This window comes from Triticum aestivum, chromosome 6D (genome assembly GCF_018294505.1).
Source record: "Triticum aestivum cultivar Chinese Spring chromosome 6D, IWGSC CS RefSeq v2.1, whole genome shotgun sequence".
In the NCBI taxonomy this organism is placed as follows: Eukaryota; Viridiplantae; Streptophyta; class Magnoliopsida; order Poales; family Poaceae; genus Triticum; species Triticum aestivum.
In genome coordinates this window covers 296,975,230-296,992,272 of record NC_057811.1, presented here as the reverse complement: position 1 = coordinate 296,992,272, position 17,043 = coordinate 296,975,230, and positions in this window count along the sequence as shown.

Below are 17,043 nucleotides of genomic sequence, written 5' to 3'. Positions count from 1 at the left end.
CTATTTGACACATAAATAGGTATAGATGACTAACCAGCTGTCCGTCCACGTCGAAGTCGTCACCGGAGTGGTCATCGGAGTCGTTGCCGGAGTGGTCGTCAGAGTCGGTGTGGAACTCCGCCTCCGGCTGTGGAAGCTCGACGCCGTCGATGACGCTAGGGTGCAGCGATAACTCGCCGGCGGTGACGGCAACCACTGTCTCCATCTCCACGCCATGCTCTGGTGCTTTAGCAGTCCCGGCATCGCCACTCCCTCCGATGGGGTGCTTGGGCGGCATCCTCATACACTGATGGCTTTGAGGGACTGATAGCAGCGTCCAGGATGCAAGCGGAGAGGGAGGATTGTGTGTATGTAGCGAGGATGGGGGTGCGGCCGCTCGGGCGCACCATTAATATGGAGTAGTGGGAGTTGTGGGAGAGAGGCGGGCGGCGGTCAAACCGATGGCTCGCCTCCCGGTGAGCCTGCGCACCGGACTGCTGGCATGCCTACCAAAGTTTCACACAGCTACTCGCACGCCTCCCGATGACACTGCGCAGTGAGCACGCCTCCGTCAATTCACACACCTGCACGCACGCCTCCCCGTCTGCCTACGCGGCATCCCGTCAACTCACGCTTGCTCGCACACCACACGGGTCACGCGGCGGCACGTATATTGTTTTTCTATTTGGATGATTAATGTTGTCGCTTTATTGCTTAACCGAAGCATGGCACATATCCATTGTTGGTATAACGCTCACGGTTCGAATAAATAATCCGTTTGGGATATTGGTTCCCAATTATTAATAATCTCCCGTCTGTAATTAGATAAAGATTACATCAAAATTGGTCTCAAATTTGACAAAAAAAGTACAATGCCACTTTGTATTGGTGTCCATATGACAACACGATAAGTTTCATGAACTTCAAATAAGTATTGGATGTACTAGAATTTAAAAATCAACATTCTCAATGTTTGAAATTTGTTGCACGGGGAGTAAACATGCACCCAGTGAGACACATGTGTTTTCGCAATCCATTTAGGTGCACTGTCACGTGTGCATGTAGCTCAAATTTGATTTTTGCACATTATACCCATAGAAAATCAATCAATCAATGTACTAAAACGTCTTAATGATCTCTGTGAATTTTTTGAAATTAAACGTCCCTCCTTTGGTAACATGTATGTTCACCGTGGGATAATTAATTTAACATGCATCATAGTTGCGGTGGATTCGCGGTGTGTGTGTGGGTGTGTGCGTCTGGGGGTGGCGGGTGGCTCGCAGTACACTACGAGTTGTGAGCCACCGTGTGGGTTGGCCATTTTGTTAGGCAGGCTGGTGCCACATCAGAGTTGTGAAATCGTTATTTAAAACATTACACAACCCTTTCATACATAAATGTTTTGACCACATGCAGTCGATGGTTGTCCTACACGACACTCGATACTCGCGTGTGACGCTTTCTGTGGGCCCGCGAGGTCGTCGTCCATCACTTTGACGAACAGCCGGCAGTGAGGTTAATTTGACCAGCAAGGTATAATCTTTTTTCATTTGTGTTATGGTGGTATATAGTACGCGTCGAAGAGGTGGGAGGGGACTAGCATATATACTATACGTATGCGTCCGTGAACAAGTACACCTCACTCAGTGTCGGTACTTTTTGGCTACGGAGGCACGTGCCACATCAAAATTGTGAAATTGGTTATTCAAACATCACACAACACCTTTTTGGGCCACATGCATATATATCCTAGCTAGGACACTCACGTGTGACGCTTCCATCTGTGGGCCCACAAGGCCATCGTCGATGCATGCATGCATCACTTTGACCTACATCGGGAGAGGTTAATTAATTTCACCATCGATGAGGATTCTTTTGGGTTGTACATATATTACGGCAGGAGCATATAGTGAAGAGGGGGGAAGGGGACCATCATATGTAGTACGCTTGATATGAACCTCGCTCTGTGTGGGTGCATGGTTTACGGTTTTTGAGGCATGTGGCACATCAAAGTTGTGCATTTTGGGTATTCACATATATATGTTTGGCCCACATGCAAAGCGGTGGTGGTTGTCCTCTCGCACCCACTTAAGCGGTTATCAGCGATATCAATGCTTTCCATCTGTGGGCCCGCTTGGTCTATCACTTCTTTTTGCCTGACAACAAGAGAGGTTAATTTGACTTAGGAGGGGATTATTATTTTTGCTCTGGGATGACATGCATGATACACTTTGAGCACACACATATGCATGTGTACGCATGAATCCCTCCCATCGAGTCGAAGTGGCTAGCACAACGACACCATCATGAATTGATCTCGCTCTGTGTGGGGAGCTAGTGTACGATTTATGACACACACGCTAGATCAATGTTGTGTATTCAAACATGCATGCATGCACGCATCACCTCCATACATATGCATGTAGTGGTTGCCTTCGAACGATACACTCCCTCGCGTGGTTATCGGTGACAAGCCTATATATTCATGGGCCCGCGTGGACATCCATGATCACCTTGACCAACAACAAGATAGGTTACCATGGCGGATTCTTCATTTGGTTAGTGTTATCGTGGTATAGGTCATGGTGAGATTCAGACCAAATTAAGTTTGAGCGCATATACTATGCACGCATGCATGCATATATGAATCCCCGTCGTTGGCTTGAAGTGTGGTGTAACATACATATGCATCGTCAACCAAACCCTCACTTAGTGTGGGGATTTCTAGTTCAAAATCACGGTGCCACATCAAAGTTCTTCATTGTTACTCAAAAACACACCTCTCCATACATATGTTAGGGCCACACGCATGCAGTGGTTATCTTCGGGGACTAGCTACTTGCGTGATTATTGGCGAGCTGGCCCATCTCTGGGGTCACATGGACGGACATCACTTTGACCAACAACAAGAGAGAGGTTGTACGACCAAGGTGGATTATTCTTGGTCCGTTTTACGATCCATCTTGGTGAGATATATGCCTCTCTGGCCCGCCGACTGAAAGTGTGTGTGTGTGTGCGGGGGAGGGGTTGCTACATCGCACTTTCCTAGGTGAACCTCGGTTGGGGGGCATGCATTCATAGCTTAATTAGGATTCCCTTCGTGGCGACACGAGGGGGTGGGGGGCTGCTAGCTACTTCGCACTTTGCTAGGTGAACCTCGGTTGGGGGGCGGTGGGAATGCTCATAGCTTAGGATTCCCTTCGTGCCGACACGAGGTGCGGGCTGCTAGCTACTTTGCACTTTGCTAGGTGAACCTCGGTTGGGGGGGGGCATGTGTCATAGCTTAGGATTCCCTTCGTGCCGACACGAGGGAGGGGTGACTGCTAGCTACTTCGCACTTTGCTAGGGTGAACCTCGGTTGGGGGGGGAGGGCATGCATTCATAGCTTAGCTAGGATTCCCTTCGTGCCGACACGAGGGAGGGGGCTGCTAGCTACTTTGCACTTTGCTAGGTGAACCTCGGTTGGGGGGGCATGCATTCATAGCTTAGGAATCCCTTCGTGCTGACACGAGGGAGGGGGGCTGCTAGCTCTACTTCACACTTTGCTAGGTGAACCTCGGTTGGGGGGCATGCATTCTTAGCTTAGGATTCCCTTCGTGCCGACACGAGGGAGGGGGCTGCTAGCTACTTCGCACTTTGCTACGGTGAACCTCGGTTGGGGGGGCATGCATTCATATATAGCTTAGGATTCCCTTCGTGCCAACACGAGGGAGGAGTGGGGCTGCTAGCTACTTCGCACTTTGCTAGGTGAACCTCGGTTGAGGGGGAGGGTGCATGCATTCATATATAGCTTAGGATTCCCTTCGTGCCGACACAAGGGAGGAGGGGGGCTGCTAGCTACTTCGCACTTTGCTAGGCGAACCTCGGTTGAGGGGGAGGGGGCATGCATTCATAGCTTAGGATTCCCTTCGTGCCGACACGAGAGGGTGGGAGCAAGCAATACTGTGCGCTTTGCAAGAGAGGTGCCACATCGAAGTTGCATTTGGTATTATGAAAATCAAACCACCCTTTTGATACATAAATTTGGTCCACATGCAAGTGTGTTCGTGTTCTGACCCTCTCCCGCGTCATTTTTCGCCAAATTTATGAACATTAGATAAGTCGGATGACGCAACAGACACGGCTCACTCAAACTACCCATGTGCCATGCTGGTGCACCTGTCACGCACACATCAGCACAGTACATTGGGCTCCACGAGGCTCCCCCTCTCAAAAATATATGCCCGCTTCGAGGGTTTTTCTGTTTCATAACACACGGTTGTTATCTCCGGACCGTGTGCGATGTTTCTTATTCCCAATCCCGCCTGCATCAAAATATCTGCCCGCCTCAAGGGTTTTTCTTTTTTCATAACACACGGTTGTTATCTCCGGACCATGTGCGATGCACTATCATCAAAATTTTCAATAGCCCGGCATTTCACTCCCGTGTTTGACTCCCGCGTAGTAAAATTTTCAGTACTCGCGTCATTTCCTCAAACACCCCGCGCGCCCCTCCACACACACACACACAACCAAACCTCCTCGGGCGTGCGCGCGCGCACACACACCCCCTCCCTCGCTCGAAACCCTAGCAAAGTCCCCGCCGCCGCCGCAAGGCCTCCATTGTCAACATCTGCCGGTTTGCCCGTGCAGCTTACCCACCAATCTCCATACCGAGGCCGCCCTGAGTTTCTTAGATGACGCCTGCCAAACACCCTCTTTTCCACAGATCCCCATCCCCATCCCCCACTCCAGAGCGTCGCAGCCTAAGCCCGGCTATGCTTCCCGTGGAGCTCGAGGAGCGACTTGCCCAAAAGAGGTGTATAGCGGTCTCTTCGTCCAACGTCGCCAAGGAAGCTGAAGACCATTACTGGCGGCAGGCACTCAAGCAGCGGGCTAGAGTATGCGGGCATGTCTCGTCCGCCGGATACGACATCGAGGTCATCGACAGCGACGCCCTGAGGCGGGCTGTGTCACAGTTTAAGTGGCCCACCCCCAACCCCTCGGGTTCAACCGCCGTCGATCTCATCCATGGCCCCGCCGCTGATCTCCTCTGGCTCGCTGTCAACAATTTGCCTTTCTACATCTCCATCGAGCCCTTTTGTCATTTCCGAAGGACATGTTCTGCGATGCTGGCTTGGGATCCACAGCTTCCAAGTCAGACCTCATCGACGACAACCACGAGGTGGGCACCCTCTCCGGCTCTTCCAAGGGGAAATAGCCCATCTGCTCTTCCAAGGGAAAGCGCCCGTCTGCGACATCAGGGAGGGCACCCTACAACCGTGCTCTTCCAAGGGGAAGGAGCCCATCTGCGACAACATGGAGTGCATCCAGGGCCCGTGCTCTTCCCACGGGAATGAGCCCATCTGTAACAAGTGAGGAAACCCATGATTTGTTTATTTTAGTTGTTCACAATGTGATGCTCTATATGTGCAATTATTTACTGTGCAGTACATTTCATCAATCCAGTTTTAAACATACCGATAGGAATGCATATATTTGCTTGTTGTTAAGCCTATTATAGCTAGCATATGCCTCTTTTAAAGTTTATTGATTGTTTGGTTGTTTGTAGTTAGCATATGTTCAGTTTCAAATGCTACCTTTGGTTGTTCGTAGTATGCCTTGTTTATTATAGTTATTCACAACGTGATGTTCTATATGTGCAAGTATGAACTGTGCAGTTCAATTTCATCAGTACCAGTTTCAACAATACCACTATGAATGACTACATTTGGTTGCTGCATCTTGTAGTTAACACGCCTTTCCATTTTTATTTAACCATAACTAGTGTACTTAGACCGGCACAATACCAGTTTGAATGACCATGTTTGCTTGTTGTTAAATGTTAGGCCTGTTGCAGTTAGCACACCTTTCCACTTGTTTTGCTTTACTAGCGTGCTTAAACCTGCACACTGAAGCTATCTTTTGGAGATTATTTTGTCTGCCATGTGTAATTTTGGTTGATGTTTAGCCTGTTGTGCTTAACATGCTTCTTGATGTACCTACACAGGACAATTTTGGGAACGACTGCTGTTTTCCATCGAGGTTAGTTTCATCCCATGGCTTATATCTGCTCACTGTTCAGGATATCCGTAGCTGGTACCATATAGGCTGGCGGCTGATAAGGGACTAATCGGTGAATCGGACTTTTAACTGAATATATCTGCAACCCATTTTTCCTTAGGTTAACTAGGGCCATATGTAATATATCTGAGGCTACATAGCAACATGCACTGTACTTAATGTCTAAATATGCAATCCTAGGCTACATAGCAACAAGGAAGAGTGTTACATTAATGTTCTAATGATGTCTAGATATACGTAGAAGAGCAGCAGCAGCAACAGCAACAACACAACCCTGTTTGGATACTCAACTTAGCTAGAGGTTAGAGTTAGTTTCTAGCTCATTACTAACCCTGAACTAACTCCATCCAAAGAGTTGTTTGGATGGCAGGGTTAGATTGACAATAAATGCACTAGGAGAACTAGCTCCAATTAGCACCTCTTGGGTTGGATACTAGTTTTTTTGGGTGGGTTATAGATGCAACTAGCTCAAACTAGCCCTCATGTTTAGATATACTTTAGGGCTATTTGAGCCCGAACTAGCTCAAACTAACTGTAACCCGTGGATACAGCAGCAGATAATTTTTAAGAACGAACTAAACTCCTTCCGGCCCATAATATAAGATGTTAATTCATCTAATATGTGAGTATATTGCATCTTATAAGATACTCCCTCTGTTCCTAAATATTTGTCTTTTTAGAGATTTCAAATGGACTACCACATACGGATGTATATAGAAATTATTATAAAAGAGTGTTGTACTACATCATTATGCCATTGCTGTTTAGCTTCTAATATTAACTTGGTGCTTTTAGGTACATATGTCATTGGTAAAGATCCACGTTGCGACCCTTTCTCCGTATGGGGCAATGAGATATCGATGAACCATCATCAAGTGAGGAAGCTGATAAAGATTGTTAGTAAAATGCGTCCAAAGATGGCAATTAAACTATTTGTTTACACTTTATCCAAGACAACAACGAACTGCAGGATGGTAAGTAAGAACTCTGCAGCCTTCTTTTTACTGCCCATAATGAGTTGTGTTAGATGACAATGTCTGAAATCTTATTCCTTTTCAGTGGTTGCCAAAGCAGTTCACTCAAGATTACCTCTCAAACTACATGATTGGTGGGCATGCAAAGGTTAAAGTATTTCTACCAGAACACGATGATTATCTAGATGTTTTCATGGGCGGTCGGCCAATACAAGGGACTGGACTAGAGTCGTGCGTGCCTTCTGCATGCAGGAGGGCACAATATGGGCATTTTGCTTCACCTTGTTCAGCAACCAGAATATATTTCGTCTCTTTCTTTACCGTCTTTAATAGTACAAGTATACAACTGTGGTTCATCATTCTTTATTTGGTTTTTATGTAATTCTTGAACATATTTACCTATGAATCGAATAATGCATTGGTTGTTTTAACCTGATGGATATGAATAAAGTTGTAGAATACATTCAAATTCAAATCCAAATGCAAATCCAGTACTATTTGGAAAAGCAGCAATTAAATTATGCTGAAATTACGCTCTCCAGGTTGTTACGGCACACACGGTAGGTAAACACAAACGTTTGCGATATGCACCATAATCCGAGACGGTTCACAAAGAGGAAACGTGTGCAAGCATGCACACAGTTGCCTTTTGCAAAGCGTGTGCGATGTCAGACATATCACAAATGGTGCAGGCAAACTGAACGTTTGTGTTAGTTGCCTTATCATACACGATTCGCAACCATGAACTGTTTCTGATGAAGTATGCATCGTAAACGTTGCACCACAGAATAGTGTGTGTGATAGTTGTCATGTACGACGATGTTACGATGGTCTGACATTTCGTAATCATGTCCGACACTTGTACGATGATTAGCTAATCTTGTTAACGGTGAACCATTTGTGATGGGCCGCGCATCATACACGTTCTATAATAGTGAACCGTTTGTAATGGGCCGCGCATCGTAAACGTAGCACCACAGAATACCGACTGCGATGGCAATGTGAGCAGAAACGGGTAGGAGTACTGTAGGGGACCTATCCCCGACGGTTTCTGGGTCGTGTAGGAAGGACCCCCCTATCGCCCACACTCACATGGCGATGGTTCCAAATGCCGTCGCGGAAAGGGGTTTTAAACCGTTTGTTTAGGACCGATGCGCAACAGTGACAATAAGAGATAACGGATATCGTTTCGTCCCCAAAGGTGGCACGTTCCGTACCGAAACCATCACGCTTGTTGTGAGAAGCTCCGGTTTGTGAGAAGCTTATACCCAATCCTGTCCCCAAATGGGACAAATTTTTTACCACGGCATGTTGATGCCGCTCCATGATACCATCCCAAGTTTCATGAATTTCAGATGAGTTTTGGATTCACTAGAATTTAAAAACCAGGTATCTCAATGTTTTGCCGGCAATCAACACTACCCTGGTGTTTGAAATTCATTCCCATTTCTTGCATGGGACCTAATGTAACATCCCAAATTTTCAATTTGGAATGTTATACATTAGACCATCATTGCATATCATATTTTATTTGCATTTTTATTTGATCCTAGAAATTCTACGCAACTCAAGGACCCGCGGAGAGTGTTGGGAATTTCATTAGTTTCATATTCAAGTTTTTCTCGAAATTTTGAAAAGAGGATCGTTTCATTTTAATTATTTTCTCTCGAATATTTCTTTTATAAAAATAAAAGAGAGAGGATAAAATGACTTCCTCAAAATCGCAGATTTAATATTAAAATCAAATAAGATTTTTTATTCAGAGTTTTATCGCTATTTTATTTTGAATTACGGAAAAATATGTGTTTTCCAAACTTGCATTTTAGGCCCAAATAAATGTTCACCTTGTCCGGCCTATTTTTAGAGGATGGGGAAAATTTATTTCGGGATTTTTGGAGTCGGTTTAGTATTTCTTTTCTTTCTTTTTCTGCACGTCAGAATTATTTAAAAAAAAAAGAGAAACCGACTCCGGGCCGTACCCGAGCGGGACTCCGCCCGGGGGCCTTTATAAGCCGCCGCCCGAGCCGCCCCAAGGCCCAGCCGCCAGCCCGCCCCGTGCCCAAACCCTAACCCTAGCCGCCGCCTGCGCCCGACGCCGCAGCTGCCCGCGCCGCCACCCCGCCGCTGCCGCCCGCGCCGAAGCCCGCATCCCCGGAGCCGCCCCGCCGCCGGAAGTAGCCGCCGCCTCCGCCGTTCGTCGCCGTTTTATTTTTTTCGGTTAACCGTTCGGTTTTTTTAGAAAACCTAGATTCGTTTTTTAGATTAGATCGGTTCAGTTTTTTTTCATTTTAGTTATTTAGCGAACGCCCGTTCGTACGTTCGTTTTAACGAATGGTTTTCACCGTTCAGCCGCAGACAGCGAACGTTCGTTCGTTAGCCTGTTCGTCAGTTTTTCTTTTTCTCGGATTTTCCGCGATTATTTTCGATCGTGATTTCTGATCCGATTTTCATTTTAGTTTAACTTTTCGCTCGTTAATCGGAATCAGGCGATTCAAGCGCCTAGAGTTTCGTCTCGAAGCCCTCTTTCTGTTTAACCAACTTAAACAAGATTTTGCTACTGTAAAATTTGACTTTAGTCCAGATTAGTAAACGAAGCTTGTTTCTTTCGCCGTTTCAGTTTTGTTGCTTCGTTTGATTTGATTCTTTTTGCAAACCGGAGTTCTTAAGTTGAACTTTCTGGTTAGATCTCTTATTTGAGTTCTACCCATGCCCTTTCTTAATTGCTTATTGTATGCTTATTTGTTTGCGATAGAGTACCCGGAGTGTGAAGCGTGCTACTACGAGTCTCTAGGTTTCGCGGATCATCAGCAGGGCAAGTAACACTTTGATCATACCTCTTTACTACCTAGTTTTTTTACATTAGATCAATCCTCAAACAATTGCATGATTAGGATCTTTCTAATATGTGGGTTTTGGGAAGTAGATGAGGTAGTACCTATTGTCCTGTTTATTATCAAACTTTGGGAGTTACTTCTACGTTGTTTATATTGCTATGCTATGCTATGCTTGTAGACGTGGATTGGGTGAGTGTATCCATGACAGATGTGATTATTGTTTATTAATGGTTAACTTAAGGTGGCTACTTTAATAAACATCTGGGTGGATTGAGGCACCTGCGGAACCCAGTGATTGCCTGTATTTCTTGGAAATCCCGGGGTACCGTGTGATTCTCCTATGGACTGCCACCCAGGCTCAAAGGGGTCATAAGATTATTCATGCTAGAAACTTCCGTGTGCAGCCACAAGCCATTATGGGCTCTGGCATAGTTGAGTAAGTTGTGGGAAACTTTTCCATGATGGGCTAACAGATTTAGGGGATTGTAGGTGTACAGGCCAATCTATCGGATAAGGGGACCTCTTCGGAAAGACTGTGTCTCGGTCATCCATTTCTCAAACATCATGTAGTGCGAGAAATCAAACGGAGGAGATCGAGTCCTGTGGGGAAAAGTGCACAAACCTCTGCAGAGTGTACAAACTAATCATGATTAGTCGTGTCCCCGGTTATGGACGTTTTGAGTATCTAGTTCTTGGATTATCATGTGGATCTCATCAATCTTAATACAATTTGATTGGGTTTAATGATGATGCTTAATTGGGATTGAGTTGGGTGAACCTTCTCAATGTTTAACAACCACCATGATAGTTAAATAAAAGTTTATTCCTTTGTTGTAGGAAAAATTGGCCTTTCGCAAAACATATTAACCATACAGCCTCCACCAGCCATATATGCATATAGTGATAGCTTTATTCCATTCATTACTCTCTTGTGTTACATTGCCAGCATATTCCATGTGCTGACCCGTTTTCGGGCTGCAACGTATCATGTTGCAGACTTTTCAGACGACAAGTACGGAGCCTTAGGTCGTGGTCTTTCACCCAGTGATGCCGTTGGAGTTGATGGACTCACTTTATCTTCCACGCCTTCCGCTGTTATCGTATTAGATGGCCTTAAGCCATATTTATTGTAATCTCTTTTGAGACGTTCGATGTAATAAGTGTGTGATTGCTTCTCTGCTATAAATCCTCAAGTACTGTGCGTGTCAGCATTACCGATCCAGGGATGACACTGATGCACAGAGATCAGACTGTTTGAGGTCTGGTCGCTACAAGATGGTATCAGAGCACACGCTGACTGTAGGACACGACCACGAAGCTAAAGCCCTAATCACTACTCTCTTCTCATTTCTAACTCCTCTCCATTTTCTACTCTTTAGGATGGCGGATGCAAGGATCAAGTTCACGCAACCGGATGAAGACACCCCATTTGGACGCCACTTGAAGGAAGTCACTAGGTACCTGAACATCGGAATACCAAGCTTCACCGGGACTTACAACGCCACTTTACCAGAAGAGGAGCGCTGGATGATTCAAGTTCAAGTTCCAGGAAGGAGATTCATGCCAGTCAGTGAGCCCATAGAGTTTTCCTTTGATGCACCAACCTGGAGTCTAGGAAAGAGTATGGCAGCTCACATTACCATGGGACGCATTGGAGAAGTTTACCACCAGGATCTCAAGGATACTATCTACCAGATTTGTGGGCGCCGAGATGAGCAATGGGAGATGATCAACACCAGGAAGGATAGATCGATTGCCGCTTTCATCCAGGAGTTAAACCAGCACATTCGACACCAGGAGAACCAGATGTGCGCAGGCATGACAGATTTGAAGAAGGCGATGACAAGGATCACGGAACTGGAGGAAGAACTCAAGGCTACTCGCGAAGATTATATGGAGGAAATTGTCGTACTAGTGGAAGAATGACGACCTGACAAGGAAGCTAGGAGTTTTCATGGGAGACCCCGCGCCAGGAGGAGAAGATGATGATTCCACTTGCCCGGAGAACTACATCATCATCGACGACGCTGACTCGGACCCTGACGATAGTGATGATGACTATGTTGATGAAGCTGGAGCAGATATCATGGAGTCTACGACCGATCAATTTTTCTAGTCGACCACCATATCAGTAGTAGTATTCCACCATGTATATAGTATAGTCCAAGCACTTTTGTAACGATAGTTCTAGACCGATTGTATGCCCTTGTTTGATTTGATTGAGTGATATGTTTGTGTTTGTCTCATGTGCATATTGGTAGTGTTTTCCCCTAGACCTCATTCTACTCTGTTTTCTCATGTTTTCTAAACCCAGCAGATGCCTCTGAGACGCGACAATGGATTTGCTTTCCCACTGGAGCTCACTCAGTTGATCCAGCAGCAGAATGCATTGATGCAGATACTAGTCTAGAATCAGAACCAGGGGAACAACAACAACAACAACCCACCACCACCAGTTGATCACTTAGCCCGTTTTCTTAGGCTGAATCCGCCGGTGTTCTCCAGTAGCACCGAGCCGATTGTTGCAGATGATTGGCTCCGCAAGATTGAGAGGGAGTTGACTACTGCAGGATGCACAGATGCGGAGAGAGTGCGTTTTGCCGCACATCAGCTTGATGGACCCGCAGCATCATGGTGGGAGAATTTCATAGTCACTTACCACATTGACACTGTGACATGGGACCAGTTCCAGCAGGCTTTTCGCACTACCCATGTATCAGCAGGAGCTATGGCCATGAAGAAGCGTGAGTTTCGCAACTTATGCCAAGGAGGGCGCACTGTTGGTCAGTATGTGGATGACTTTAGTAAGCTAGCATGTTATGCCCCAGATGACGTCGCTGCAGATGCAGCTAAGAAGGAGAAGTTTCTGGAAGGACTGAATGATGAGCTGAGCATGCAGTTGATGGTGGCAAATTTCAATAACTACCAGGAGTTGGTGGATAGAGCTCTCATGCTTGAAGGGAAGCAGCAGCAGATTGACAGCCGCAAGAGGAAGTATGGACAAGGGAAGTATAATTCTGGAGCTCAGCAGAGACCCCGTTTCACCCCGAACTCGGGAGGACTTGTTCATAACCATGGAGGCCACACTCATAATGGAGGAAGTTCGCACAACCATAGTGTCCCCAAGAATGGGAATGGTAATGGAGGAAGTAGCGGACAGAACCGTTCCAACCCGGCAACACCCGCCAAGAAAGATCTAAGTCACGTTACTTGCTACAAGTGTTAGAAGACCGGACATTACGCCAACGAATGAACTGAAGCTAAGAATGGAAACGACAATGGAAGCTCTGGGAAGAAGCCCAACCCTTTCACCAGGGGACAAGTGAACCACGTTAACATGGAGGAGGTTCAAGCCCTACCAGATGCAGTAATAGGTAAGTTTTTGGTTAAGTCATTTACTGCAGTCGTTCTTTTTGATACTGGTGCATCGCATTCATACATATCAAGGGGATTTGTGGATAAGTACAAACTACCCACCAAAGTTCTTAGTACACCTTTGTTAGTAAGCTCGCCAGGAGCAGAGTATATGGCAAGCCAAGGATGTTTTCGGATGCCATTGACCATAGGTAGGCATGTTTTCCCCTCAGATCTGATAATTTTGGAATCGCAATGTTTGAATGTGATTCTGGGTATGGATTGGCTATCGATGTATGGAGGAAACATCGATTGTGCCAGTAAGACGATTTTGCTCACCACCCCAGAAGGAAGAAGGATCAAGTATGTACCCCGGCATGTGCCGAATAAGACTCAAGTAAATTCCTTATCAGGAGTTGTACAGGAGGAAGTACCAGTGGTGAAGGATTTTCCGGATGTATTTCCAGAAGAGTTGCCAGGCATGCCACCGGATAGAGACATTGAGTTTTTGATTGAGCTTTTGCCAGGCACAGGGCCAATATCTAAGAGACCGTACAGAATGCCCGCAAAGGATTTGGAGGAAATTAAGAAGCAGATTAAGGAGTTACTGGATAAAGGTTATGTCCGCCCAAGTTCGTCACCTTGGGGATCCCCAGTACTTCTAGTGGAGAAGAAGGATGGATCGTTAAGGATGGTTGTTGATTATCGAGGATTGAATGAAGTGACGATCAAGAACAAGTACCCACTGCCGATGATCAATGATTTGTTTGACCAGCTGCAAGGAGCTAAGGTGTTCTCCAAGATCGATCTGCGATTAGGGTATCACCAGCAGAAGATTCGAGAGCAGGATATACCTAAGACAGCTTTTACCACGAGGTATGGGCTATATGAGTATACCGTTATGTCATTTGGCCTGACTAACGCACCTGCCTATTTTATGAACATGATGAACAAGGTGTTTATGGAGTTTTTGGATAAGTTCGTCGTGGTGTTCATTGATGACATTCTGGGCTACTCGAAGAATGAAGAATATCATAAAGAGCATTTGCGTTTAGTACTTGGGAAGCTCAGAGAACATCAGTCATACGCCAAGTTCAGCAAGTGTGAGTTTCGGTTGAAGGAAGTTGGATTTCTTAGACATGTTATATCCGGAGAAGGAATAGCGGTAGACCCCACCAAGGTTTTCACTGTGACAAATTGGGAGCCATCCACGACAGTTGGCGAGATCCGGAGTTTTCTTGGACTCGCAGGATACTACCGGAGGTTCATTGAGAATTTCTCAAAGATTGCAAAGCCTATGACGGACTTGTTGAAGAAGGACACCAAATTCAAATGGACTGAGGAATGTGAGGCCAGTTTTCAGAAAGTTGATTCTGCAAGAGGCCCAGGATTCGGCATATTCGATCCACAGAGGAAATACCAAGATGTATCTGGATTTGAAGGATAGTTTCTGGTGGACCGGAATGAAGAAGGATATTGCAGAGTATGTAGCAGTTTGTGATGTATGTCAGAGAGTGAAGGCAGAGCATCAGAAGCCAGCAGGATTGCTACAACCATTGCCGATACCCGAATGGAAGTGGGATAAACTAGGCATGGACTTTATCATGGGATTACCCAGGACTTGTTCAGGCTATGACTCGATATGGGTTGTAGTCGATCATTTGACGAAGGTAGCTCATTTCATCCCAGTGAAGACCACTTACACCAGTGCTAAGTTGGCAAAGGTATACATGACCAGGATCGTATGTCTGCATGGAGTTCCGAGGACCATTGTATCAGATAGAGGAACCTAGTTTACTTCAATGTTTTGGAATCAGTTGCATGAAACTTTGGGAACCAGGCTAGAGTTCAGTACAGCTTTTCACCCAAAGACAGATGGATAGAGTGAGAGAGTCAATCAGATTCTGGAGGACATGTTGAGAGCTTGGGCACTAGATTATGGATCTAGTTGGGAAGATAATTTGCCGTATGCCGAGTTCTCTTATAAAAACAGTTATCAAGCCAGTTTGAAGATGGCCCCATTCTAAGCACTGTACAGAAGGAGGTGCAGAACACCATTGTTGTGGGACGAAGTTGGAGACCGACAGTTGTTTGGACCAGATTTAATTAAAGAGTCTGAAGAGAAGGTTAAGCTGATTCGCGATAGACTCAAGGTAGCCCAGTCCAGGCAGAAGAGTTATGCGGATTCAAAACGCAAGGAGACAGTTTACAAAGTCGGAGACAGAGTGTATCTTCGTGTATCCCCACTTCGAGGAGTGAAGCGCTTTGGAGTTAAGGGAAAATTAGCACCACGTTTTGTGGGACCATACAAAGTTTTGGAACGTATGGGAGAAGTTGCTTACAAGTTGGAATTACCCGAAGGATTGTCCGGAGTTCATGATGTGTTCCACGTTTCTCAGTTGAAGAAGTGCCACGCAGAGATGGCTGATATTCCTCTGACAGATACAGTGCCGCTGGAAGCGATACAGTTGAATAGCGATTTGACCTACGAGGAGAAGCCAGTTAAGATTCTTGATTTTGCCAGCCGTGTCACACTCAACAAAGTAATTAAGTTCTGCAAAGTTCAATGGAGTCACCATACTGAAGATGAAGCCACCTGGGAACGAGAGGAAGACCTACGGAAGGATCACTCTCACCTATTTTCTAGCCAACCCGAATCTCGAGGGCGAGATTCATCTTAAGGGGGGTAGGTTTATAACATCCCAAATTCTCAATTTGGAATGTTATACATTAGACCATCATTGCATATCATATTTTATTTGCATTTTTCTTTGATCCTATAAATTCTACGCAACTCAAGGACCCGTGGAGAGAGTTGGGGATTTCATTATTTTCATATTCGAGTTTTTCTCGAAATTTTGAAAAGAGGATTGTTTCATTTTAATTATTTTCTCTCGAATATTTCTTTTATAAAAATAAAAGAGAGAGGATAAAATGACTTCCTCAAAATAGAGAAATATTGGAGATTTAATATTAAAATAAAATAAGATTTTTATTCGGAGTTTTATCACTATTTTATTTTGAATTAGGCAAAAATATGCGTTTTCCAAAATTGCATTTTAGGCCCAAATAAATGTTCACCTTGTCCGACCTATTTTTAGAGGACAGGGAAAATTTATTTTGGGTTTTTGGAGTCCGTTTAGTATTTCTTTTCTTTCTTTTTCTGCACGTCGGAATTATTTTAAAAAAAAAAAGAGAAACCGACTCCCAGCCGTACCCGAGCGGGACTCCGCCCGGGGGGCTTTATAAGCCGCCGCCCGAGCCGCCCCAAGGCCCAGCCGCCAGCCCGCCCCGCGCCCAAACCCTAACCCTAGCTGCCGCCCGCTCCCGATGCCGCCGCCGCCCGCGCCGCTGCCGCCGCCGCTGCCGCCCGCACCGAAGCTCGCCGCCGGACCGCCGCAGGAAGCCGTCGTCGCCATTTTTTTCGGTTAACCGTTCGTTTTTTTAGAAAACCTAGATTCATTTTTTTAGATTACATCGGTTCGGTTTTTTCGGTTTAGTTATTTACCGAACGCCCGTTCGTACGTTCGTTGTAACGAACAGTTTTCACCATTTAGCCGCAGACAGCGAACGTTCGTTCGTTAGCCTGTTCGTCAGTTTTTCTTTTTCTCGGATTTTCCGCGATTATTTTCGATCGCGATTTCTGATCTGATTTTCTTTTTAGTTTAACTTTTCGCTCGTTTATCGGAATCAGGCGATTCAAGCGCCTAGAGTTTCTTCTCGAAGCCCTCTTTCTTTTTAACCAACTTAAACAAGATTTTGCTACTGTAAAATTTGACTTTAGTCCAGATTAGTAAACGAAGCTTGTTTCTTTCGCTGTTTCAGTTTTGTTGCTTCGT